The sequence below is a fragment of the Xenopus laevis genome, chromosome 3L (assembly GCF_017654675.1).
Source record: "Xenopus laevis strain J_2021 chromosome 3L, Xenopus_laevis_v10.1, whole genome shotgun sequence".
Lineage (NCBI taxonomy): Eukaryota > Metazoa > Chordata > Amphibia > Anura > Pipidae > Xenopus > Xenopus laevis.
In genome coordinates, this window is record NC_054375.1 from 25,989,628 (window position 1) to 26,014,706 (window position 25,079).

At 39.7% G+C, this 25,079-nt stretch overlaps 1 protein-coding gene across 2 annotated transcripts in view; it reads left to right on the plus strand.

Annotated features, from left to right (window-relative positions):
• Nucleotides 1–1,289: 1,289 nt before the first annotated feature.
• LOC100653508 (non-muscle caldesmon) overlaps nucleotides 1,290–25,079 on the plus strand; it is a 121,819-nt gene continuing 98,029 nt past the window's right edge. Inside the window, exon 1 of one of the 2 annotated variants that reach the window (XM_041584839.1) lies at nucleotides 1,290–1,843. The gene's annotated coding sequence lies outside the window, so the exon portion shown is untranslated. The remainder of the gene's footprint in view (nucleotides 1,844–25,079) is intronic. The other variant, XM_041584842.1, reaches the window with a different exon arrangement.

Below are 25,079 nucleotides of genomic sequence, written 5' to 3' on the forward strand. Positions count from 1 at the left end.
TCAATTCACTCATAGTTGACTAAAATCCTCATATTTTAGAACAGTGGTACATTATTTTTTATAATATTACGAGTCATGTGACACAAATTACATCACTAATTATTGATAACAACTGATGACATCAGCAAAACATCACTAAGTACCCAAAGAAGACACGCGAGGCAGATCGGGGAGATTGTCACCCAGAAGAAGAGGCGACTAAATTTCCCCGAATCTGCTCATGTGGACTGACCCTTAGGGAAGTAAACCTTTTGCTAAAACTATGTCTTGTGCCCCACAGCCCTTCAACAACATCCAAAGTTTAATTACAGATGTTGGGATGACCCTATGAGATTGCGGTGCAATTTAGTGTTGTAAATTTGGGGGTTCGTGCCCCTCCAAAAAAAATTTCCAGGGGCCCCCAACCATGAAGTAGGCCAAATGGTTACAAGAGAGAGGGCCCACTGGCACTTGGGCCCAGAGTTGGATTGGCCTGGTGGGCCCCAGCCCTCGTGGGCCCAGCCAACCAAGACCCGCACACATCTACTGCCCACATGGGCCCACACTGCACCCCGATCTCGCCCCCTGCCCCAATTTCAGCCTCAACTACAGGGAAGGTATGCACTGGGGACCCAGAGGTTGTGACTCGGGTGGGGGGCCTGGAGTGGCAAAAACCCCAATGGGCCCTCTGAGCCTCCAGTCTTATGCTCCTGGGCCCACTGAGAGTTTTCCTCATATACTGGTGGACTAGTCCAACACCGTCCTTAGTACTTATTTAATTCAAACTGACACAAAATATCTTATAGTCAGTGCTGTTTTCATTTCCAAATGTAAATAGTGTATAAAGGGAAACATCCTTCTCTTAATTAGCAGGCGTTACATTTACATGATGAGTTTTAGACAATCACAAGAATAAGGAGGCTGGGATTTGTAGTCCACGGCAGCTGCAGGATCACACCCTAGATATAAACTGGAAAGGTAACTACACGCATAATGGGATTCAGTCCAAAGAATGTTATTCAGACTGGCACTACATCCCCCAGCATGCCCCGACAGCCTAAGGCTCTGAATTCCATACCTACTGCTGGGCTGTGTAGTGTGTGTGGGGGGGGATGAGTTGGCTGCAGTTAGCGACTACCCATTCTCACATGTTTTGTGCTTCAGTGGAACTGTTCATTATTCCTTCCAGCAGTGCAGTGGAGGATGTGGATCCCTTTACAGCGAACATTTGGTTTTGCTTTAAAACAAATTAATAGGACTTCATCCCACCCCCCCCAGAATATTTTTCATTCTTTATTTTTGTGAATTCCACACTTGATATGTTTACGGGTTTCCTATTGTTTTATCTTCCTTATTTATATATTTAAAACCATAGCAAAAAGTAAAATGTTCCCTTAAGTGTCTCCCCCCCCTTCCTTAAGATTAACAATTCTTATGATCATTCCTGACAGAGGATTTGCTTACAGGGGCCCTGCAGAGGATAACCTAAAAAGGACATACAGCTAGATTTGGCAGGCAGCATGAATTTGGGGTTTTTTGATGAGAAGCCTTCTGAGCATGCCTAAGGAATGACAGGCATTTCTGCAGCCTGGATAAACCCACCACCTTGCTCGGAGCCCACTCATTGGCTGCCTAGGAAAATAGCCAAGGGACAATGGTTGCCAATTGTAAACATAGAGGGGATAAGTATTCATTTAGGCTAGGCGGCTAGGGAGTGGCTAAGTACAGACTGGAGCTGGATTCAATAGTGCTGGGCTTGTTACACAGTGAGTGCCTGTGTCTTCTCTTTGGTGTTGATCCTATTCAGTCGCCCAGTCCTTATTCATTGCACTTCATCCATTCTACAGTCTCTTCCAGCTCAAAGGTAAGCATTGCCATTTCCGCATGAGATTAATGAAATTAACGAAGATGCCCGAACTATTTCATGCTATTTCAGATAAGCAGTAATGCAGGTAGGGATAATATGCATCACTTTATACAACTTTTTGTTATATATATCTATGTGATGAATTTGTTGCATCTTAACAACAAGATGAGTTATTCCTATATTGATGGTCTGCTATAGCAACATTCTGCTTGTATGTATGTGTATATATATATATATATATGTACATGCATATATTTTAATTTGTATAGTGCTACTTGTATATGCTGTACATTTACATGTGTGCCGATATAATACTCTTGCAATGACTGGTACCTCTCCCAGGGATTTTCTATGTTGTTATCCGGAAACCCGTAATTCCAGAATTACAGAAACGCTGTCTCACTTAGTACCCATTTTATCCAAATAATGCAATTTTTTTAATAATTTCCTTTTTCTCTGTAATAATATTACAGTTGCTTGTACTTGATCCCAACTAAGATATAGTTAATCCTTATTGGAAGCAAATCCGGCCAATTGGGTTTATTTCATGTTTACATGATTTTCTAGTAGACTTAAGGTATAAAGATCTAAATCACGGAAAGATCCGTTAAACGGAAAACCCCAGGTCCCAAGCATTCTGGATAACAGGTCCTGTACCTGTAGACTTTAATCGACGAGGGCTTTTTTTGTATATTTATAGCACCCTACGCAATGGGTGCCAGACAATTGATTTTATTCTTATATGCGGTCCCAAATCTGCACCTATTGCCTTGCATATTGCAAAATTCCATTCTGAACTGAAATCATTGTGAAAGCCTCCAAGTCAAACAGTCCCGGTTATTATTTTTATTGCAGTTGCTCTTGTTATGTCGCTGTGGCTTTGTATGATGTTGTGTTTGCATGGCTGTCTGAACTCCATTCATGGCCGCAACAATGCAACATAAAGAAAATAACTGGTTTGCAAACTCTGGCATTCTTTTTTTTTTTGCCAGAAAGCGGAATATTCGGGTGGGTCCGAGCTTGTGAATATGACTATCCTTACTGTATGTCATGCAGACAAATATGCCTGAGACAGGAAGCCAGTTCCTAAGCCATAGGGACATGCTAGGGCAGCCCATGCTGAGATGGTTGGGAGAGATAATATTTTTGGTTTGGAATTCCTAAGGGGGGAAAACACTTGGAAACTTTCTCTGGACAGATTTTAGGATCTTAAAATGTTTTTTTCTAACTTGCGCTTTTAAATTGAATAGCTGATTAAAGGGGAAATTCATCTTAGAATAAAGCAATATCACAAAAACATTCTATCAAATTGATTTAATTGTTATGGGCTTTATATGCAGCAGTGGCATTTTAACTGCTTCTTGGTTAATTGTGTTGCTTATGGATTTTAAATGGTTATCTGGTTGCTTGGGTCCCAAGGACCTGGACAGTGGGTTGAATGACGAATAGGAGAAAAGGCCTTAATAAAAACATGGTTCATGGATAAAAACAAAGTACAGGTATGGAATCCGTTATCTGGAAACCCATGATCCAGAAAGCTCCGAATTACAGAAAGGTCTCCATTTTATCCAAATAATCCAAATATTTAAAAATGATTTCCTTTTTCTCTGTAATAACAACAGTAGCTTGTACTAAGATATAAGCAAAACCATGATTTTCTATTAGACTTATAAAGTATGAAGATCCAAATTATGGAAAGATCTGTTATCTGGCAAACCCCAGGTCCAAAGCATTCTGGGTACCTGTAGTAATATAATAACAATACAAAGAGAGACAATTAGAGAGGAAGAAAAGAGGGCATATAAAATAAGACCAAATGCAAGCCTGCTTAGATTACTTCATTTTTGGGCGACTTTCCACTGGCACATTGAAACCTGGATACTGACTGACTGTGAGTGTTTTGGCTAAGTAAATTCTCTACTTATTAGTCCGAGGCTGGCAGGCTGCTCGTGGTAATGTTTTACACTGTAATTAAAATCATTCATCAGGGCTGAAAATAAAGCATTTCAGACGCAATGTTTATTTATTTCACATAGACCTCTGATTTAAAGGCAACATAAAAGCTGTTTCTAAGAAGCTGCCATACTGCTTGCATTGGCCAAGAAATTCTACCTAACTTGCTTTAGAAGACCACCTAGTGGTCATAAATATATGGCAGCATTGCTATGGACAGTGAAGCCATGGCAAGTAAAACTGTGGTTTGCACTTTGGTTTATTAATGTACAGTATACACGCTGTGGCAATGTCCAGGGCACACAATGAGTCAAACACTAGTTAAAGGCTAAGTTAAGCCCCAGATATATAACATTTTTAAATACCCCAGGCCTATGGCACTTAAAACACAGAGGGTGCAACCTCAATTTACCTTCCATGTGGCCATACTGGTCCAACCTATTCCTAAATAACTGACTGTAGTTGCTTAGGACCATTTTGGCATGGGTAAAGGGTATCTTGTGGAGGTCTTTGCTTAGCACATATGAGATTTTATCCAAATCTTTAAAAAATATTATTATGAATTATAAATTATTATTTTCTTTTCGCTGTAATAATTAAACAATACCTTGTACTTGATCCCAACTAAGATATTATTAATCCTTATTGGAAGCAAAACCAGCCTATTGGGTTTATTTAATGTTTACAGGATTTTCTAGTAGACTTAAGAAGATTCAAATTACAGAAAGCTCCATTAGCTGGATTACAGGCCCAATAACTGTACCCGTTTTAGTAAAACCATTGAGAATAATGAGACCAAGGGAGAATAACTATCGCCTGACCACGGCATAAGTGCGCGGTCCTAGCGCCTGCCGCTCACACACCTCTCCCGGCAAGCGCACGCGATGCTGCCTCCCTAGGCCAGGGCCTTTGTGGCCTCACCACAAAACACAAATCCGGGCCTGGTTGCTGATAGCATCCAGGATAAGTAAAGTATGTTCTGCAGGTATTTAAGGAATGCCTCCAGCCCCAGGCCATTCCAGATGCCTCAGTCGTCCAAGATTGGATGGGACGAAAGACTCTAAAACCTCTATTAGCCACTTATTGTAACAGGTCACATTCCTCTTGACAAGCACCCACATAGACCAGTAATGCTTGAAAGGAGTTCTGCGGCATAAGGTGGGGATTAAGTGTGCAACACTCTTTCATTCATGGAATAACAAGTTCAACAGCCCTCAAAGATCCCAAAATTGGTTTAGATGTTCAAAGACCATAACATGCAAAACTGAAGTGTAGATTATCTTAAAGGAGAACTAAAGCTTAAGAAAGAAGTAGGCTAGAAATGTTGAACATTATGTATACCAGTCTTCTATACCAGTCCAAAGCAACCACATCCCTTCAGGTCCTGATTGAGAATTAAAAAAGGCCCTGGCATTTCAGGTACACAGAGGCCCAAACAGCCCACACAAGCCCACTAAATACTGCCTTTCTATGGCATCTTATTGCAGCCCCTCTGGCATTTGCCAGAACCCACAGATTGCCTGTCCGGGCCTGCATCCCTTTACTAGTAAAGATCTGTGTCTCCAAAGATGCCCCAGTAGCTCCCCATCTTCTTTTCTGATGATTCACTGCACATGCTCTTTGCTGCTGTCACGTACTGGGCTTAGGGACCCACTCACAATATACAGTACACATAGAATATAAATGTCTCAATATAAGGTTGATTAGTAATTAATACAGATAATTACTACATGGCAGCACAGAAACCAGTGCAACTAGCATCAGAATTTAATAATCAGCCCTGTAGCATCAGCTTATATTACAGACAAACCTTCGGCTTGATAATTAGTGACGACCCCTAAGCTTAGCTTCTCAACAGCTGCTCTGAGCCCACTGAGCATGTTAGTATCACAGACACTTTCCAAGATGGTGACCCCCTGTGACAAATTTGAAGTCCTGGATCATTGCTGCTATTGAAAAGCTAAAAATTTAGTCTGGTGCAACAACTTCAGTAAATAAAATATGGCATTTTTAGGGGTTAGTTCTCCTTTAATCGGGTGGTTCACCAGTATGTTATAGAATGATCAATTCTAAGATATTTTTCAGTTGGTCTTCAGTATTTATTTTTTATGTTTTTTTTGTATTATTTTCATTCTTCTTCTTCCGACCCTTTCAACTTCCAAATGGGGGTCATCTAAATGCAATTTAGATGTATGTATTGTTATTGCTACTTTTTATTGCTTGTCTTTCTGTTCAGGCCTCTCCAATTCGTATTCCAGTCTCTTATTCAAATCAATGGATGATTGTTAGGTTAATTTGGGGCCTAACAACTAGATTGCTGAAAAACCAAATGGAAGAGCTAAATAACTCAAAACCCACAAATAATAACAAAAATGAAAAGTAAGGTATGGGTATATAGAATTTATGTGAAAGTAGGGAGGGGTGTGTGTGTGGATGCTGGGTTTTCATTTGGAGGGGTTGAACTTGATGGACTTTGTCTTTTTTCAACCCAATTTAACTATGTAACTATGTAAATGCAAATTGTCTCATAATATCACTGTCAACATCATACTAAAAGGTAGCTCAAAGGTGAACAACCCCTCTAAAGCTACATATACATGGGATCATAGTTGCACTCGGCCATGCCTTAACCACACCCTGTTACACCCCTGAACACTCTCCAGATTACATACCCAGCTCTGTACAATATTGCATTTTTTTAAAAATATATTTTGATTTAAGCCTTTTCAATGGTGGAGGTTACCACTGAATTGGAGATTACAGGGAGCAGTAGACTGTCACTGCAGCTAAGGGGGCAAAATAGGGGGACTCCTGAAAAAGAGTGGCAGTGCCTTGTTCTTTATATGGAGGAGAGAGGCGAGGCACAATAAAACCCAGTAAAAATATTATCTTTGCACCAAATTATCTAGCTGCATATCGCATGCCAGTACAATTGGTGCCTGGCTTCAGCCGCCTAATAAACAAATTTATTGGCTACATGTCAGCAGACTTTAAAGGGGATTTATAAATGAATTTATATTGATCTGACCAGATTTGCAATTTACGTTTGTTTTCAATTTAACAGCTGCTGAGATGGTTAGACTTCTAATACTAAGCATTTGACAAAGAGTCAGCATCCCTGGGGTTAAGTAAGTATGTAGACAGTATATAGACAGTAAGCATAAGGAAAGCTGTCTAGCAGAACAAAGCTACAGTCTAAAACAGCTAATTTTTCAGAAAATCTTAAATAGAAGATGAATGTAAATTACAAAAGTGGTCAGCTTTACATCATTTTTTTTGGAGATCTTCTCTAATTGTTCTCGTACAGAATAATTCCTGGAGATACAAGTCTTAATTGCATTCTTTCTGGGGGCCACTTTGTGTCCCCTAATGTGTATACATTCCATGTTATAAAACAACCCATTGCATTTGATTTTGGCCAAGCTTTGTCGTGTACAGAAGAATAGTATTGGGTCTTATTGGGACTTGACCATAATGTGAACCGAATTTCTGTATCAAGTTCGGTTGTTACCTGAAATGGACAGTCCAGTTTTCAGAAGGATCTTGTAACCATCTGATTTAAAACTGCCTTTCTGGGGTTTCAGAGGTCTGAAACCTGACAAAATGCTGCAGATGCTTAGTGCTAAGTAATAGCCCCACTCCAAATATCATTGTAACGACTCCACACCAAATATCATTTCTCCACCCCTGGTGTTAACAGCCCCACCCCAAATATCATTGTTCCACCCCTGGTGTTAACCGCCCCACCCCAAATATCATAGCTCCACCCCTGGTGTTAATGACCCCACCTTTTACTGTCTTCGGGTCAAAGGCATACCTCCCAACTATCCCGTTTTTAGAGGGACAGTCCCTCTTTTGACAGCTCAACCCGCATTCCCTCGTTTGTACTGGAAAGTCACGTTTTTCTCTGCACTGAACAGCCAGAAAACAGTTAGAAACAATGTTTCTAACTTCATTGGCTTTTGGCTGAGAGCTCAGAACAGCCACAGCAGCTGATAAGATACTTTTGTAACAATTTCAAGATATGCAGATAAGTAATTGTAACAATATAAGATAACAGGTCCCTTGGGAAAAGTAACTCACAGCTTAAAGGGCAATTCACCATCATCAGCAAAACTGAATGTCCAAACTTTCATAACCTGCCAAATTTTGTAAAATGAACCTGTAATTAGGGGGTGTGGCCACAAAAATGGGCTTCGTGCAGCAACTTTTTTGTCCCTCTTTTTGCATACCTCCCAAAATGTTGGGAGGTATGCAAAGGTGCCATTAGGTTAGAGATGCTACACATTTTAATTTGGGCTTATGTGGTAGCCCAAGCTGATCACAGTCCTTTAGCAGTTTAGGGGGCAAATTTAAAGGGCGACGTGAGGTCATTTCGGAACTTCGCCGATTTACTAACAGTCGCTGGCATAACTTCGCTAGCGAAGGAGACAGACTCTAGCGCTACTTTGCTCCCTAACGCCAGGCGAATTTGCACTCTGGAGAATGGACGTAACTATGCCAATTCACTAAGATGCAGATTTTACTGAACGTTACCTCTTGCGCCAGACTTGCCTTCGCCACCTCAGACCAGGCGAAGTGCAATAGAGTAGATAGGAGTTCCTCAAAAAATAGTTGAGAAAAAAAAAAGCTGTCATCTTTTCCTTTTTTCAGGGTGATAGGCTGCAAAAGAAATTTAGTGAATTAGCGTTGTCCTGGCGAATCTACGCCTGGCGAAGTGTTACGCTGCGAGCAAAGCGGTTGCTGGCGGATTTTCGGAAGTTAGTAAATTTGCCCCTAGGTCTGTATCTCTGAAGTTGCTCCCATCATTCTTTAGCTGATTCACAGTACATACTCTGGGCTGCTGAGCGTAGGAACTAGCTTATACAGAATATATGTAAAATATAAAAATCTAATTAGTACTTAATTCAGATTCATATTACACGGCAGCATAAAAGTCAGTGCATTCTGCATAAGAACTGATTAATAATCAGCCCTGTGGTTCTTTAAAGCAAATGCGTAGGCATTCAAAATGCCATATCAAAGTGTATTTCGCAATGCTTTCAGAAACTGAAATGTTCACGCTTTCATGGAACATAAAGCATTTAAGGCAGCATATGTCTTGGAGGAAACTATTTTTTACTTTGATCTATTGAAAAGGGTCTTAAAAATACCCAGCAGGACATTTATGAAGTTAATTATGCAAAGGATATATAGCCCACTTTAATATTAATGCAAATCAAAAGATACTTTTCAGCTATATCCCTTTTCTTATGTTTATTACAGTTTAATGATAACAAGATGACCGATATAGTACTGGTAGACTGAATTCTTAATTTAAAGAACTGTGGAGTGCAAAAGGAATTATGAAAGAAAAGTGGGCGTGTGGGGTATAATTGTATTGAATTTTGCATGTTTAGGTGTTACTGAAATATTAGCAATTTTAGACGGCTAATACCGGCTTTTGGTTTAGAAGCTCTCTGTGAAAGCCAGAAACTCAGCAACCCTAGGGTTAACTGACTATACAAAACGACATGGAAAGTGTATAGTGTTCTTATCTCGAGCCAAAAACCTGATACTTGCAGTCTACAATGGCTAATAGTAACCCAGAAACCACTAAAAATGAATGTGTATTAATAACGACAACCTAAAATACGGTTTGAATTCCCATTCATTATGACTTCACAGGAAGGAAATACAGTCACATGACTTCCAGGAAATAAAGTTCAACTTTTCTCCAACTCTTCTCTTCTTTACACTGCATTTTTTGTTTTTTTAGTCATCATTTTCTTGCAATTCTCAAGTTGATGACAGTACCCCCCAAACATTATTCTAACCATTTCATCAGCTCCACAATTGCAGTTTCCAAATGCCCTTAGCTAAGTCCTGAAATAACTGTTGCCATTTTTTCCTCCCCATCTGAGCTCATCGAGACAGCTGTGTATATGAGATCTATCCAACCTAAAACAATAGCTGCGCTTAAATTTTTTACCATAGTAAACCATTCTGAACCTTTAACTTAAAACAAACGCCATATGTTTTTGGTTTTGCCGTGCAGGGAGATTAGATCCCTAAATACACTGGTGATATTGTCTGCGCTTTATGGAAACTTACTTTAGGTATTTGTTTTCCTAAAGGGGAGTGAAGGCTTTTATAGGACAAAAAAAAAAAAGATGATAAAAAAAGCACTGAAAGAATGTTCTGCTTACAATATTATGCCAGATTTCTCTCTAATATTCCACCAATAAATCATTTAATGGACTAGAATCATTTACAGGGAATCAAGGGGAAGCAGAGAGTTCACAGAACCTGGTCACCTGAGAACAGACTTAGATCTCAAATGTAAATGTACTGACCACATTCACAGCTCACTAAAAACAAGGGTTCTCCTGTTCTAAAAGATGCTTAGTTGTAAAACATATCAAGGACGCTCCGGGCTGGTGTTCCTATCAGGAGAAAACTGCACCGGCCCGGGGTTCTTCCAGTGAGCACCACGGAACGATCATCTTCCTGCTTCTTCTTTCTTCTCATGGCTGCGCATTTGCAGTGGAGCGAAAAGCCGAACTTAAATGAAAAAGCCGGTTATTTCGTTCTACTGGGCATGTTTCTGCCCTGGGAAATTTAAAGAAAGAAGAAGCATGAAGATTATTGCTCTGTGGTGTTCCCTGGAATAGCAGTTTTCTGCTGATCGGTGCACCGGCCCGGGGGGTCGGGTCAAGTAGATACAATCACTTGGGGGTGCCTAACTTTTGGCAACTCAAGTAAAAGTGTCTTTCCTTTGCCTTTAAGGTAGAAGTGAGTTTGTGGTAGTTCACATAAAGCAGGGGCCCCCAACCTTTTTTACTTGTGAGCCTTATTCAAATGTAAAAAGTTTTGAGGAGCAACACAAGCATGAAAAAGTCCCTTGGGGTGCCAAATAAGGGCTGTGATTGGCTTTTTGGTAGCCCCTATGTGTACTGGCAGCCTACAGGAGGCTCTACTTGGCACTATACTTTTTATGCAATTACAACTTGCCTCCAAGCCTGGAATTCAAAAATAGGCCCCTGCTTTGAGGACACTGAGAGCAACATCCAATGGGTTGGAGAGCAACATTTTGCTCACAAGCTACTGTTTGGGGATCACTGACCTCAAGCATTGTATTTTAATGCTGCCCATACATGGGCTAACTTGGACTGCCAGCTCACTATGGCTGAGTTTCTTATTCTCATTCAACATCATCCGAGGGAAGCTACTTAGTCCCCTTAATAAAGCAACTTATTCAGCAGAAGATACTGTTTCACAACATGACACTGGCCTAACATGTTTTTGTGCTCAAGGCACTCATTAACTCCCATAACTTGTTTGGGGACTTGAGTTGGCCATTAGCCCATGCTTGATATCATTTGAATAGATACAGCTGCAAGATTTACATTCATAAATGTACTTTGTGCATATTAAGGTGTGTCATTTGGTCCTGCATAAGGATGTATACTACTTGTTATGCTTTGTACTTGAGGGTAATAAAGCCAATACCTGATGGTACCCTCTCACACTTGAGGTCATCCATTGGCAAGGCTTTTCCACAGTATTACCAAGCCTTTTACTGCTCCTCTAGCTGGGGATGTTTTCCAACTGGGTACTTCTGTGGTACATGTACAGACAGTACCCTTAATGCGTCTAACATTGCTGCTGATGATACTGCCCATAGGTAGCCTTCCATCTTGGCCCCAAGGAGACACCAATGCTGGCAACTATATAGTCAGTTAGGAAGAACAAGGGCTTTCCTGAACTCTCTTGATGGCTGTCCTTAGCTTGCATGTCTGAATCACAAGAGGGCATCCAATGGGACCCCTACACTCTGCCCACTACTCCATGTGAAACAGGGTTGCCTCAGCCATGGGCAAAGTGAGAACCTTGTTTCATGCAGCACTCTACCAGGGGAGGCAAAAAGCCAGGTCTGGTAACTAAAGAGCTGAATTTCCAAAATGTCAGCATCCCCTGGAGCTCGCTTGGCAGTGCTGTTAAATGTAGGCAGTGCTATAGTCACAACAGCTATTCCCGTGGGGCAGGGAGTGAATTTCAATAACCATGATGGTTCATGTCTGTTTTTGGCACTTTGCAACCGGCCTTGCACTCGAGTCCTATGCCCCTTATACTTTCTCCAAATGAATGAAAGATAACCATTTCATCAATATGGTATATATTCGGCTGAGTAAGTGAAATGGAAACATGTCATGAATTTTAATCAGTGTATTCCCCTGTCAAAACCTAACACACTAAAACAAATTTATTCTACTTTCACTGTGTTACAAAAACATTGCTTGCCCAAACCCAAATTGAATAACATCTTTTATAATTCAAAAATAATTTAACAGAGCATTACCCTTAAGACAATGTGTCATGCAAAACCCATAATTTTATTTTTTAAAGCTAAAGTATTATCCCCCCCCCACCTTTCAGACTACATTCTCCTTATTCTTCTTTTAATTTGGTGACTATGTGGCAACCATTTCTCTGCTGCCTTAGGTGAATAATTGATTTTACCTCCAGACAGAATAGAACCCGAAGGGAGTTTATTGGAGACGGCTAGGTTCTGCGCGCTAAATTGGTCTATCCTGTTGCCCATGAAGAAGTATTTATAACGCACGTAAAGGAATTTCTCCAGAGAAGCAGAAAGAACAGATTTATGAACCAGATGTTCTCTTGCATTTATACAGGTGTGGCTGACTCCACAAGAAGGAGCGTTTTGTATGAAGATGGTGATCCTTATTTATGCAATTTTAAGTTACCTTACTTGGCTCTTTCCTTACATGTGTGGTGTAAAACATGGACAATTTGGATCCTTTCTTATACAGCTTATAAAAAGGAGTAGGGTTTAAAATTAATGTTGTGTAAAAGCAGTGAATATAATGAGGCTATTCAGTCCTACTTTGCATTGACTTACAGCAGCTCTGGCACTTTGCTACAAATGAAGCGGAGAAATGCCATTAAATGCCATTAAAGAAGAGCTAAAGCCTAAGAATAAATAAGGCTAGAGAAGGTGTACTTTATTGAACTTACTGTACCTTCTCAAAGGTTCAGCAAACACCACTTAGAATAGTAGTTAAGCAATATATATATATTTTATCAACAGTTAAGGGCAACAAAAGTTGAACCGAAAATGACGTATCAGTAGGGATTAGAGCATCCAATTGGTGGTTATATAATCTTCTTGTAGGACATATTTTGCTACATGCATGTAAGCGTAAATGCAAATTTCAGACAGCAATTTTCCCCAGATTTCCAGCATTAACCTATTTTTGGCATAGTTGCAGTGCATTCAGTGACGATTCTAAGGCAGGAACAGTCTGAGGCATCTCCTGCAATACTGCCCCCCAGAGCCGATCTTTCTCTGTACCGGAGGGGTTCAGGCTGGGCCCAATGGCAGTTGAGAGGGAAGATCAAGATCAATTAATGAATACAGAATAGAGAGCTCAGTCACATGCCAATCACACACCTTGCCTGGCTTCCTAATCTTCTCCCAGCAGGTCTTGATCGTGCACCTGTCCTGGCTGACCCAGGCCCAGCAAATTCAACAGAAAAGAAAATACAAATAATAATTGAAAAGAAGCTACATCATGGGCTCCATGTGTCTCCAGGTGCACCCTAGACTCTGATTAATTGTTGTATACATTTTTGGGAGTGGGAGTAGTCGAGAAGGGGAGCCGGAGGAAGGTGCAGCCTAGGGTCCTCACATCTCATTAATCGGTCACTGTGGAACATATATGGATGCCGGTACCTTCAGATATAGCATCAATTCCTGCTCAATTTAAAATCCACTTTTAATAACACCTTGCACTTCATTCTTACATGAGCCCTTTTTTGTTTTTACGGAACATTTATCTGGCTGAGATTCAGCTCCCTCAGATAAAGGCCAAGGATGGACTCAACTGATTCCCTTTCATGAAAGTGTGGGGCAGACAGAGGTAGCACTTCTGTTGGCTAGGGAATTCTATGCCTGTCTGTTAAAGGAAACCATAATCCTTGTAAAAACTGCTAAATCTGCAGACAGACAGAAAGTGATAGGTGGTAAGATCCTACATAACATACAGATTGTGTGTATGTCATTTCTTTAACACATCAATGGTAACATCCGAATAAATGAATTGTAATAGTATTTTAATGTTTATTGTATGCGGGAGCCTTCATGACATCTGGAGGTAACCTAGCACATTCAAAAGAAGGCAGGTTATTTGAGTTAAGGTGGACAAATACAAGCCAATGCAAGCTGCCAATTTAGAACCTCCAAGCTAATGGCAGTTTATTGGCCTTGGGCCTGCCCAACCAATATCTGGGCCAAAAACCTGACTATATGTCTATCTGGCAGGTTAGAAAGGCCCATCAGACAAAAGTCTCATTAATGCATTTAGGCTAAGGAATTATCCTCTCACTGGCTTTGTGGTCAAATGATTAGATTAGCCCGATTTGGACCAGCGTGTGGGTAAAGATCTGCCCATTTGGTGACTTTGCTAAACAAATGGATCTTACTGTGTATGCCCAGCAAGCTATGACTCTGTCCATGAAAACTGTTGACTCAGCACTGTATTTCTACTAATCTAATTGAAGCTTGTCAACAGTAGTCACCAAATCATCAACTCAGGGTCCCACTGGGCCAGTGGAAAACCTGGTAAAAACCTGGTGGGCCCCACCGACCAAGACTCGCACCCATCTACTGTCACAGGCACAGGCCCTTGATCGTGGGCAAAACTAGAGAACAGGTATGCGCAGGGGCCTGGAGGGAGTTTGTGGCTAGAGCAGGTGGGCCGGAGCAGAGTGGGGCCCTAGTGGCGGAAGCCTTGGTGGGCCTCTGACCCTCCAGTCCAAAGCTGCAATAACTACAGTATGACTTACTGCTATTTATGGGGTTAAAGTAATTATTCATCTGAAAGCTGACTGCTATGAGTTGGATCTGACTTATACAGCCTGCATTCCTTTGGAGTTGTTTAGGTGCACCCAGACACTGTGCTGTGCCCCCTATGCTCATATTGTATAGTGGCAGCCTCATTAAATAATCATAAAATATAGAGATTTATATTTGATGTACTTATGTAAGGAGAGTGAGGGGAATGGATGTGTGTAGAATGTCTCCAATATGTAAGCTATATCATCATGGACCATACCAGGACCTCAGGAACGTTGCTGTAATGTAAAGCATTTCACAGCTAAAAACATTAACTTTCCATCAACAATTACACTTTTGCCTTGCCACTCCTCACACTGCATTTTATAGGAATCTCTGACTGCCCAGGGACAGCTCAGCATGGTATCCACTAGCGGCATTAATTAGGCATTTTAATAACTTGCAGCGTAGACATTTTCCAATCAGGCAAAGTTACATAACATTTATTTTTATTTTGTTACTTTGTCCATTTCCTTCGTGTCTGGATATGCAGAATGCTTCTGGCACACAGTGTGAATCAATAGTAGCGCTATTGTTGTTTTGGGGTCTGGCTGAAAGTTTTTTTTCTTTTCTTTTTACTGCAATGCATAGTTACAGTATAAAAGAATTGCGACAGGAGAATAGCAGCTAGATTGGAATACAGTACCTAGAGCCTGTAACATGAATCTATCTGCCATATTAAAGGAAAAACACTAGCATTAAAGCCTAACGGGGGAATGTAATAAAAGTCGGTAACGGAAAAACTATTCGCAAATTTAATATAGCTTTTGTGAACCCGGAAACTGTTTAGCAACCACTTCCGACAGTGGAAGACCGTTTGCAAATTTTTTAGTTTGCATCAATGCGCAGTATTTTTTTGGAAAAAATATTTTCTGCATAATGATGGGTGAATTTGGGGTGTTTCGCCGCAAAATTAGCGAATTCTCTGCGAAATTCGCAAAATGGAAAATAAATTTGCGAAACATCGTTTTTTGGATGCCGCGAATTTTCGCTGTGGTTTCACAAATAAATTCGCCCATCACCAGTTCTGCATGGTAAATGATCCCTTCTATTTGCTGGGACTGTGGGTCTTGTGGTTGAAATAGGATTGTCACCTGTTCGGTTTTGACCCAGACAGCCTGGTTTTTGGAAGGGCTGCCCAGATCAAAACTTTTCAGTAAATCTGAACAGGATTCTGAAAATGCTGAAATGCTAGGACCTATTTTGATCAACCACACAATAAAAAATTATAGGTGATAAAAAAACAAAGAATGTGAAAGTGACATATGAAAGTGTATAATGAGTATATAGAAGTATTGTGGAGCTGGGCCAAGAAGCTGATGCTGCAGTTATTATCTCTTATCATTGACCTGAAAAAAAACAGATGGGTCCAGGCACTTTTGAAATAGGATTGTCATATCGCCCAGATCCGATAAGTTTGAACATATTTTTGTGTTTTTTTTTTTTGTTATTACAGTTTTGCTAATGAAGGTGAATTGCCCTTTAAGCTTTGAGTCTAACTTTTCCCAAGGGACCTGTTATCTTATATTGTTACAATTATTTATTTGCTTATCTCGAAATTGTTACAAAAGTATCTTATCTGCTGCTGTGGCTGTTCTGGGCTCTCTGCCAAAAGCCAATTAAGTTAGAAACTTAGTTTCTTTTTCTGGCTGACTTTCCTGTACAAACGAGGGACTGCGGGTTGAGCTGTCAATAGGGACTCTCTCTTTAAAAACAGGACAGTTGGGAGGTATGCCTTTGAACTGAAGAAGGTAAAAGGAGGGGGTCATTAACACCAGGGGTGGAGCTATGATATTTGGGGTGGGGCTGTTAACACCAGAGGTGGAGAAATGATATTTGGGGTGGGGTCGTTACCACCAGGGGTGGAACAATGTTGGGAGGTATGTCGTCCTTCTTATGTTTGCTGGGAGATTACTGTGGAATGTTTGGTTTACAGATCAAAAAATAAAGGAGCTGGGGGTACATAAATCAGGGGTGCTGCTGCCATGAGGCCAGCTGGGAAATTAACCTCAGGCAGCAACAGCAATTACCAAGGGCAGTAAGAAGCCACTCCTGGTAACTTCAAGATACAAAATTGTGTTTTTTTCAATCAGAATTTCAGCTCTTCAAGTGCACAATTGTGCTCTCTGCACAAGTGATGTGGGCCCTCCTACCAAGACCCACTCCCTTCCCTCCCTCTTCTCACATCCCTCCTTGACCCCAGTTACGCTGACGTGCCAGAAAAAGGTAAGCACGAGGGGGTTCATCTTGACGTCAGAGAGGACTTTGCGGCTGGGGGGCCTGGGGAATGGTGTGGGGGGGGGCCCTCAGCTGCAAGTCCGGTGGGCCCTGGGCCCCCAGTCCAAAACTCCCCCCCCTCGGCCTTGGCCACCCTGAGGTGGTCTTTTTTATGGTTGAAAAACATTAAAAGAAATACAAAATTGAAACCAATTGTTCAACTTTTCAAGCCTATCCACTAGAAAATAGTTAAGTGCCAGGATTTCACTAAAACATTTTTTTTTTATAAAACAGGAAATATCCAATGACGAGCTGGTAGTAGTTATGCTGGCGAGGTACATTTTATGGTGATTTGCAAAAGATTAATCTATTATCGAACTGTTTAATAATGTACTGTATAATTAGTAAAGCTGTTCATAATTATGAGGGAAAAAAAAAGAAACGTTTCATTTGCAGATGAAATTATGAGGGTTAATTACTATGTGCATTCCTCCTTAAAGTCTGGGAACACCTAATTATTTAGAAAATAAGGGGTGGTTCTATAGCAGAGAAAAATACCTTCATTGTTCCACCTGCTGGCCTCATTTTGTAGGGATGGCTGGTATGATTGACGTTGAAGGCCTAGCACTACATTACAATGAGATTTATTTGGTGTGAGCAGCTTGGGGGCATGACAAGAGAGTGTTAATAAACTTCTAACTGGGGAGCAGCAGATTCAGCTTTACTGTAATGTTCTATTGCTGCGACTAGAAGGACTTCTTTTCTCTTTTAATTCTTGCCTGTTTCCCTTTATGACATCAGGTGGGAAAATGTTTTAATATTAAGGGGGGTCCAAATGCTAAAAACTCAAAAAATGCAAGGTTTTTTTTATTATACCCTGGAGATGCAAAAAGTATGAATCTGAAAATACTGCATCTTCAACCCGTCCAGGTCCTGTAGAAGTCAATGGCAGAGGACCTATTTGGCAATTTGAAGGTATTATGGTCTGCACTGGGTTTCGTTTGCTAATCTGAACTAGGGATGCACTGAATACACTATTTTAGATTCGGACGAACCCCCGAATCCTTCGCGAAAGATTCGGCCGAATACCATACCAAATCCGAATCCTAATTTGCATATGCTAATTAAAGGTGGGAAGAGGAAAACATTTTTTTATTTCCTTGTTTTGTGACAAAAAGTCACACGATTTCCCTCCCGCCCCTAATTTGCATATGCAAATCTGGATTTGGTGCATCCCTAACCTGAACATTTTCAGACTTTTCTGCCAATTTTCTGCCAACGAATAACTTTTCGGGCATCAAATCAGTATTTTTTCTGAATTTTTTCATTGTTTTTTTATGATAAATAAGGGTAAATTGTGAATTCTAATTTGGTCAGACTTTTTTTATTTTAAACATGAGAAAAATTCGTATTTTGATAATTAACCCCTAGGAATTCATTTAAATAACCCCCCCGCTAATAAAAAGAAATGAAATGTTTTCTGAGGTTACGATGAGCTGATTTTAAATGATATTATTCCTTCCAATTAAGGAACTCGCCTAATCTGTTATTCAGACAAGGGTAACCCTAAAGGAAGGGACACACAATCTGCTGATTCTGGGAAAAGGAAGGGAGTGAGGGCTGCAAAACCATGATCCTATAGCCCATATTATTTTTATAATTTCCTAACAAGAAGCTGGCAGTGGGTGCAGGGGCTGGGCAGGAATAATAAAAACGAAAATAAACTCATATGGTTTTTAATACTATCACTTTGCTGACGATACTTAGATCTACAGTATATTTCCTCTCCTAATTTCACTCCCATGGTCTGCCTGACTTATTCCCAATCTTCTGCCTTCAAAAGATCTCTTAAAACACATTTATTTAGAGAACCTTACCCTCTTTTAGTGTAGCATAATATCAGTATGCTGCTAAGTGCAGTACCCTATGCTACTTCTCTCACCTTGCTCACTTCTGATCTTGCCAACCCCTTGTCCTTTTAGAATGTAAGCTCTTATGGGCAGGTCCATCTTAACCTATTGATTATTACTTGCTTTGTATGTAATTCTGTATGTTCAATGCATAAGACCATTTATTGTACAGCGCTGCAGATGTTAGCACATTATAAATACATGTTAAAGGGGTGGTTCACCTTTAAAGTTAACTTTTAGTATGTTATAGAATGGCTAAATCTTTTCAATTGGTCTTATTTTTTTTATATTTTTTTCAATTATTTTTATTCTTCTTCTGACTCTTTGCAGCTTTCAAATCAAGGCCACTGACCCGATGTAAAAAACAAATGCTCTGTAAGGCTACAAATGTATTGTTATTGCTACTTTTTTCTCTCTCTTTCTACCAAGACCCTCTCCTATTCATATTCCAGACTCTTATTCAAATCAATGCATGGTTGCTTGGACAATTTGGACTCTAGCAACCAGATTGCTGAAATTGCAAACTGGAGAACTGCTGAATAAAAACAAAAAGCTAAATAACTCAAAAACGACAAATAATAAAAAATCAAAACCCATTGCAAATTGTCTCAGAATATCACTTTCTACATGATACTTATGTTTATTTAAAAGTATACAACCCCTTTAATAATAACAATTATGAAAAAGTTGGCATGAAAACCCTTCCAGGTCTCCAAAGTAGATGTCCCAAACTCAAGTAAAGGTATGGGATCTGTTATCCAGAAACTAATAATCCAGAAAGCTCCGAATTATGGAAAGTTTTCCATAGACTCTATTTTATCCAAATAATCCAAATAGTTAAAAATGATTTCCTTTTTTTTCTGTAATAGAACAAGTACCTTGTAATTGATCCAAACTAAGATATAATCAATCCTTATTAGAGGCAAAACTAGCCTATTGGGTTTATTTAATATTAACCAGTGATGGGCGCAAATTTCCAGCGAAAAATTAGCGAAACTCTGATTTTGATGCTGGCAACAATTCGACATCTTAAAAATGGGCGGTGGCGCCCATTAAAATTTAATGGTCATCCGGTAATCGTCGCCAGCGTCTGAATTGTCATCACTAATATTTACATGATTTTCTATTAGACTTAAGGTATGAAGATCCAAATTACTGAAATATCTGTTATTCAGCAAACCCCAGGTCCCAAGCATTCTGGGTAAAAGGTCACATACCTGTACAGCTCTCAGCATGCTTTAACATTAATAATCCCCTAAAATAGTGTTTGATTCATAAACTGGTGCCCCAATTGCCCCATCCCCAAGAAGAAAAGTAAGATTCCACATAATAAAGCAACACTGATTATATCAGTAAGTCTTATCTACGACGACAACAATGGAGAGAAACGGCGTCATCGCTTGCCCTCAGCCATTTACAGTAGTACAAGGTATAAGAGCAACTTTATCATTCAGGATAAATGGGAACTTGTGATGTTAACAGAATCCATCTATTTTTGCCTGTGCTTCTTATTCAAATATACCTAAAGGCAAATCTGGAAGCCCTTCTATCCTTGTTACGCCACTGCCTCTTAGGAAAACAAGCCTTGGTCAGATATCGTGCACCTGGTATATATTTATTGCACCTATATACTGTATTTGTAATAAAACAGGGATGGAGCCTTTAATAAATCAAATTAGTGTCTGTAGCAGTAGAACCATTTAGTTTCCATACTGCATGCACGCGCATTAATATTGTCTTCATTAGAATTCACTTTACCTACCAGTATGTTTTATACAGGAAACTAACACAAACATGGGAAAACATACAAACTATGATGAGAATCAAACACAGGACTCCGGTAACGAGAGGGAGGAAATCCCCCTTTAAGAGGCACAAACTTCTAACCAAAGATCTTTGGTGGCCATTTCACCAATCCCTCAAATACTCTATTTAAGAACTTTATGTGTCCTTAGGTAGAAGTGACTGGTTGGTTATATCAAAAAAATGGTGTCTTTTTATGAAATTTTATTTCTAAGTTATGGTCCTTGACTGTGTCAGGTTTTTAATCCCTCCCTCCTTTGGCATTCTACAACTCTCCAATATTTGCTCTATTGGACGAGGTTTATTATTTTTGGAGAAATGACCGGGAACATAAACCACACAACACCAAGCACCTTGGATTTGAGAAGTATGAAATACGATTATGCATTTGAGATATGGGACGATGTTAATGTTTTCTGTGAAAATAGAAATGGCTGTTAGCGCGTCTCACCATTGTAACTGAGACACTTTCCAGATGCCTTCTCCAGGGTGAGGATTAGAAGGGAAAGGGTCTCACCTGGATCTTTATTAAAATGAAACTATGGGATACTGTCATCACATCATTGTGGTTTCTGATCATCTCATTTACAAACAAATTACAAATGTCCAAGTGTTATTTCTTACTTCATTAGAGGATTAGAGTTGATATTGAGTATGTTTGGAGATGTTTTGGTAGTTTTGAATGTAAAATAACCTGTGCTTGAGCAAGAAATACAGCAGTCCTATCTTGCTTTAAAGCAGTCATTCTAGATGCACACTCAGGATCCGAGCAAGCGTTTCAATGCATCTGCTGCACTGCTGCATGGAAATGCACGATTGCTTTCAGCCATTGTAGGTGGGTATTACTTTTTCCCTGCCAACCACATAAAATCTACATTGTTGGAATGAAAAATGAAAGATAGGCTCAAATACCATTCTGTGGGGAAGATCTTTAAATGATTTAATTGTGTTTCCAGGCCCAGATTTGTGGCAACTCCACAAAGGCCCAAGCCTAAGGCTGCACATATTAAGGGGCGGAATGCTGCCCAACCGCACCTTAAGTTTGCATGGGGCATTAGATCTGCACATCCCGTCCCCCATCACATCTATGGATGCGCATGAATGGAGGGGCGTTGGCAAGAAATCCGGCCCTGTGTTTTTCCCATTAGAGTTGGAATATGTTTAAAATTCATTGCATTTACAGTATCACAACCCCATTGTTTTGTTATGCAAAAAATGTTCAGGTGAAAACCATTCTATCCTGTGGGCCAAACACATGCACGTTTGCTATAAAACTTTTTTACAAATACCCTAGTGAGAAGTGCAATAGCGCTAAAGGGTGCATAAGTGAGGCCTGTTTCCTAACATGAACATCTGAAAGACACCCAAGTTGGGTGGCAGTTAGGGTTGGGATGGGTCACCTATGTGCCTCCTCTGTCCCACCCATATCCAGAAACCTTTTTATCCAGAAAGCTACGAATTACAGAAAGGCCATCTCCCATAGACTGCATTTTATCCAAATAATCCAAATGTTATCCAAAATCCAAAAATGATTTCCTTTTTCTCTGTAATAATAAAACAGTAGCTTGTACTTGATCCCAACTAAGATATAATGAATCCTTATTGGAAGCAAAACCAGCCTATTGGGTTTATTTAATGTTTACGTGGCCCCTTATAATTCTAAAGACCTAATTTACTATATGTGGTTCAGGGTACAAATGCAAAAAACCAGGGAGCGTCATTGGACACAGGATCCAAAGAAGTCACCAAGATAATGCCTGCTCATTGTAAGCATCAAACACAGGTCTCTTGGATTGTGCTGAAAAAAAAAACCAAATTGATAACCATTGCTATGTCTGTACTTGCACCTACAGACATCCAAAGCTCCTCTATTTTAAAATACCCCAAACTATACTATAATTCATCTTGTTATTGCTAACCTGGGGCATTAGGTCTAAACTGTCAGTAATGAGGGGATTGTTACGGTGATTGACTGTTGCACGTGGCCTATTGAAGATCAAACACTTACTATCCTTTAACCTGATGTTGGGTTTGCTACTTGTTAAAAAGATACAACTTCCTTTTCTTCAAAGGAGCAGTTCAAAACAGCCGCTCATTGCAACATTCTCTGACAGCAGGGAAGGAAATAAATCAGCTCAGTTAAGTCTATAATCTCAGAGTGACAGAAAACAGCCCGGTTCCACCTTTGGGGGCTAAACATGACATGACATTACTTGTCACCAGTGTAGGAACCTTGATATATATGGAAACTCTGGTGAGGAAGGAGGAGAAGTTACTTCCTTCTTGTCCTTTGGATGTAAACTATTGTCCTGTGGAAACAGTAGTGGGAGCAATGATTTTCCAGAAATGGGGTGCTGACATATTCCACAGCACTTTATAGAGAATATACATTATGAATGTCACTTCTTGCCTATTTATTCCCCCCCCCAGGTCAATTTTATTAGGAGCAAATAAACTTGCTGGTAGAGGGTGGGAGAAAACCAACACAGACATGGGGAGAACATAGAAACTCCTTGTATGTGCCCGGAATGGAGTCGAACATCTTAACATTTATGCTTACATCCAGTTATTAGATTGAAATATTGTACATATATATTTAAAAATTAAAATGATGCCACCAAGTCCTACCCTGTTGATGGAATTTTAAGGGGTACGTAAACCTTCCACCTTACTCTACCCAATGGGTGTACAACTATCTATATATAGGTATAGGATCCTTTATCAGGAAACCCGTTATCTAGAAATCTCTAAATTACAGTTTGTCTCCCATACACTCCATTTTATCCAAATAATCCAATTTTTTTTAAATAATTGACTTTTATTGCTGTAATAATAAAACAGTAGCTTTTACTTGATCCCAACTAAGATATAATTAATCCTTATTGGAAGAAAAACCAGCCTATTGGGGTTGTTTTATGTTTACATGATTTTCTAGTAGACTTAAGCTATGAAGATCCTGTATCTGGAAAATCCCAGGTGCCGAGCATTCTGTATAACAGGTCCCATACCTGTATATGGAAATATCCCTTTTGGGATACTTTTTTATTTGACAATTTGCCTTATCCTAGCTCTGGAAGGGATTTACCCCACCCCGCAATTGTTAGATAAAGCACTTACATTGAGATGATTTGCTTTTGAGCAGTTCCTTGACTGGATAGAATGGTTATAATAATTTATTATATGTTGGTACAAGTCCCAGGCAAAACAGTGGGCTCCAGGGCAAAACAATAACTTGAAAATACCCTATAGACAGCTGTATCAACAGTGATCATAAATCAGTACTGAACGTGCAGAATTTCACTGCCAAGGCAAGCAATAGGCAGTTCTCTCGGAAAATATAAATTATTGGGTGCTCACAGTAAATCTGGTTGCCTTCCAGTCATGTAATACCAAATTGCAGAGAGAGAGAGAGAGAGAGTGAGACAATAACATGGATTTATGCAGGTTTGTTACTGTCAAGTACAGGGTGCTCTATAGAAAATGTGCGTGTGTGAATATATATATATATATATATATATATATATATATATATATATATATATATATATATATATATATATATATATATATATATATATATATATATATATAGACAAACACTCGCACTCAAATCCAGTCTTGGAATTACTGTGGGTGCTGGGTCAAAGCTTTAGCATACAGTAATTAAATAGGGACCCGCACTCCAATGTTGCGTGAAGAAAAAAAGGTTTTTATTTCAACTTGTGCACAAGTTGAAATAAAAACCTTTTTTCTTCACGCAACATTGGAGTGCGGGTCCCTATTTAATTAATTAATAAATATATATATATATATATATATATAGATAGATAGATAGATAGATAGATATAGATATATAGATATATATATTATATATATAAATTTAAATGGTAAATACCTTTACTTTGTTTGTTGCTCAATCTCTAATTAATTAGACTGATTGCAGTGCCTTGACAAACCATCATGAAATGAAAGAGCACAGTTCATTATAGGAATCATTTTAGGCTTGTTTCATTGACGAAAAAGATTCACAGAGTTTAAGCGATAGGCATTTGCCTTGTTCTTGAATCTATGATCACTGCAGGCATGGAAGGAATGTTTGGGTCATTCTGAAGTTAAGGCCACACAGGATGACTTGGTCTTCAGTCTTGTTGCATACCTCTAGTGCTGTTCAGTGGGATCAAGTAGGATTCTCACTGGTGGATACCCATGCAGGCATTAAGCTGCTGGCCCTGGAAAGCCAGGGGGAATGTTTTACTGAGCAGTTTTAGTTTAGAGATTCATAATGTTGTTGGAATAAAGCTGACCATACATACGGAGATTCACTAGTTTGGCAAGGTCGCCAAATGAGTAAATTTCTCGCCGATATGCCCATGATGCGATTGTGTGCCCTAGGACCCAACGATGGGATCACAACGAGGAGAATATAGGTGGTTCGGTCGACGAACCGATGCAG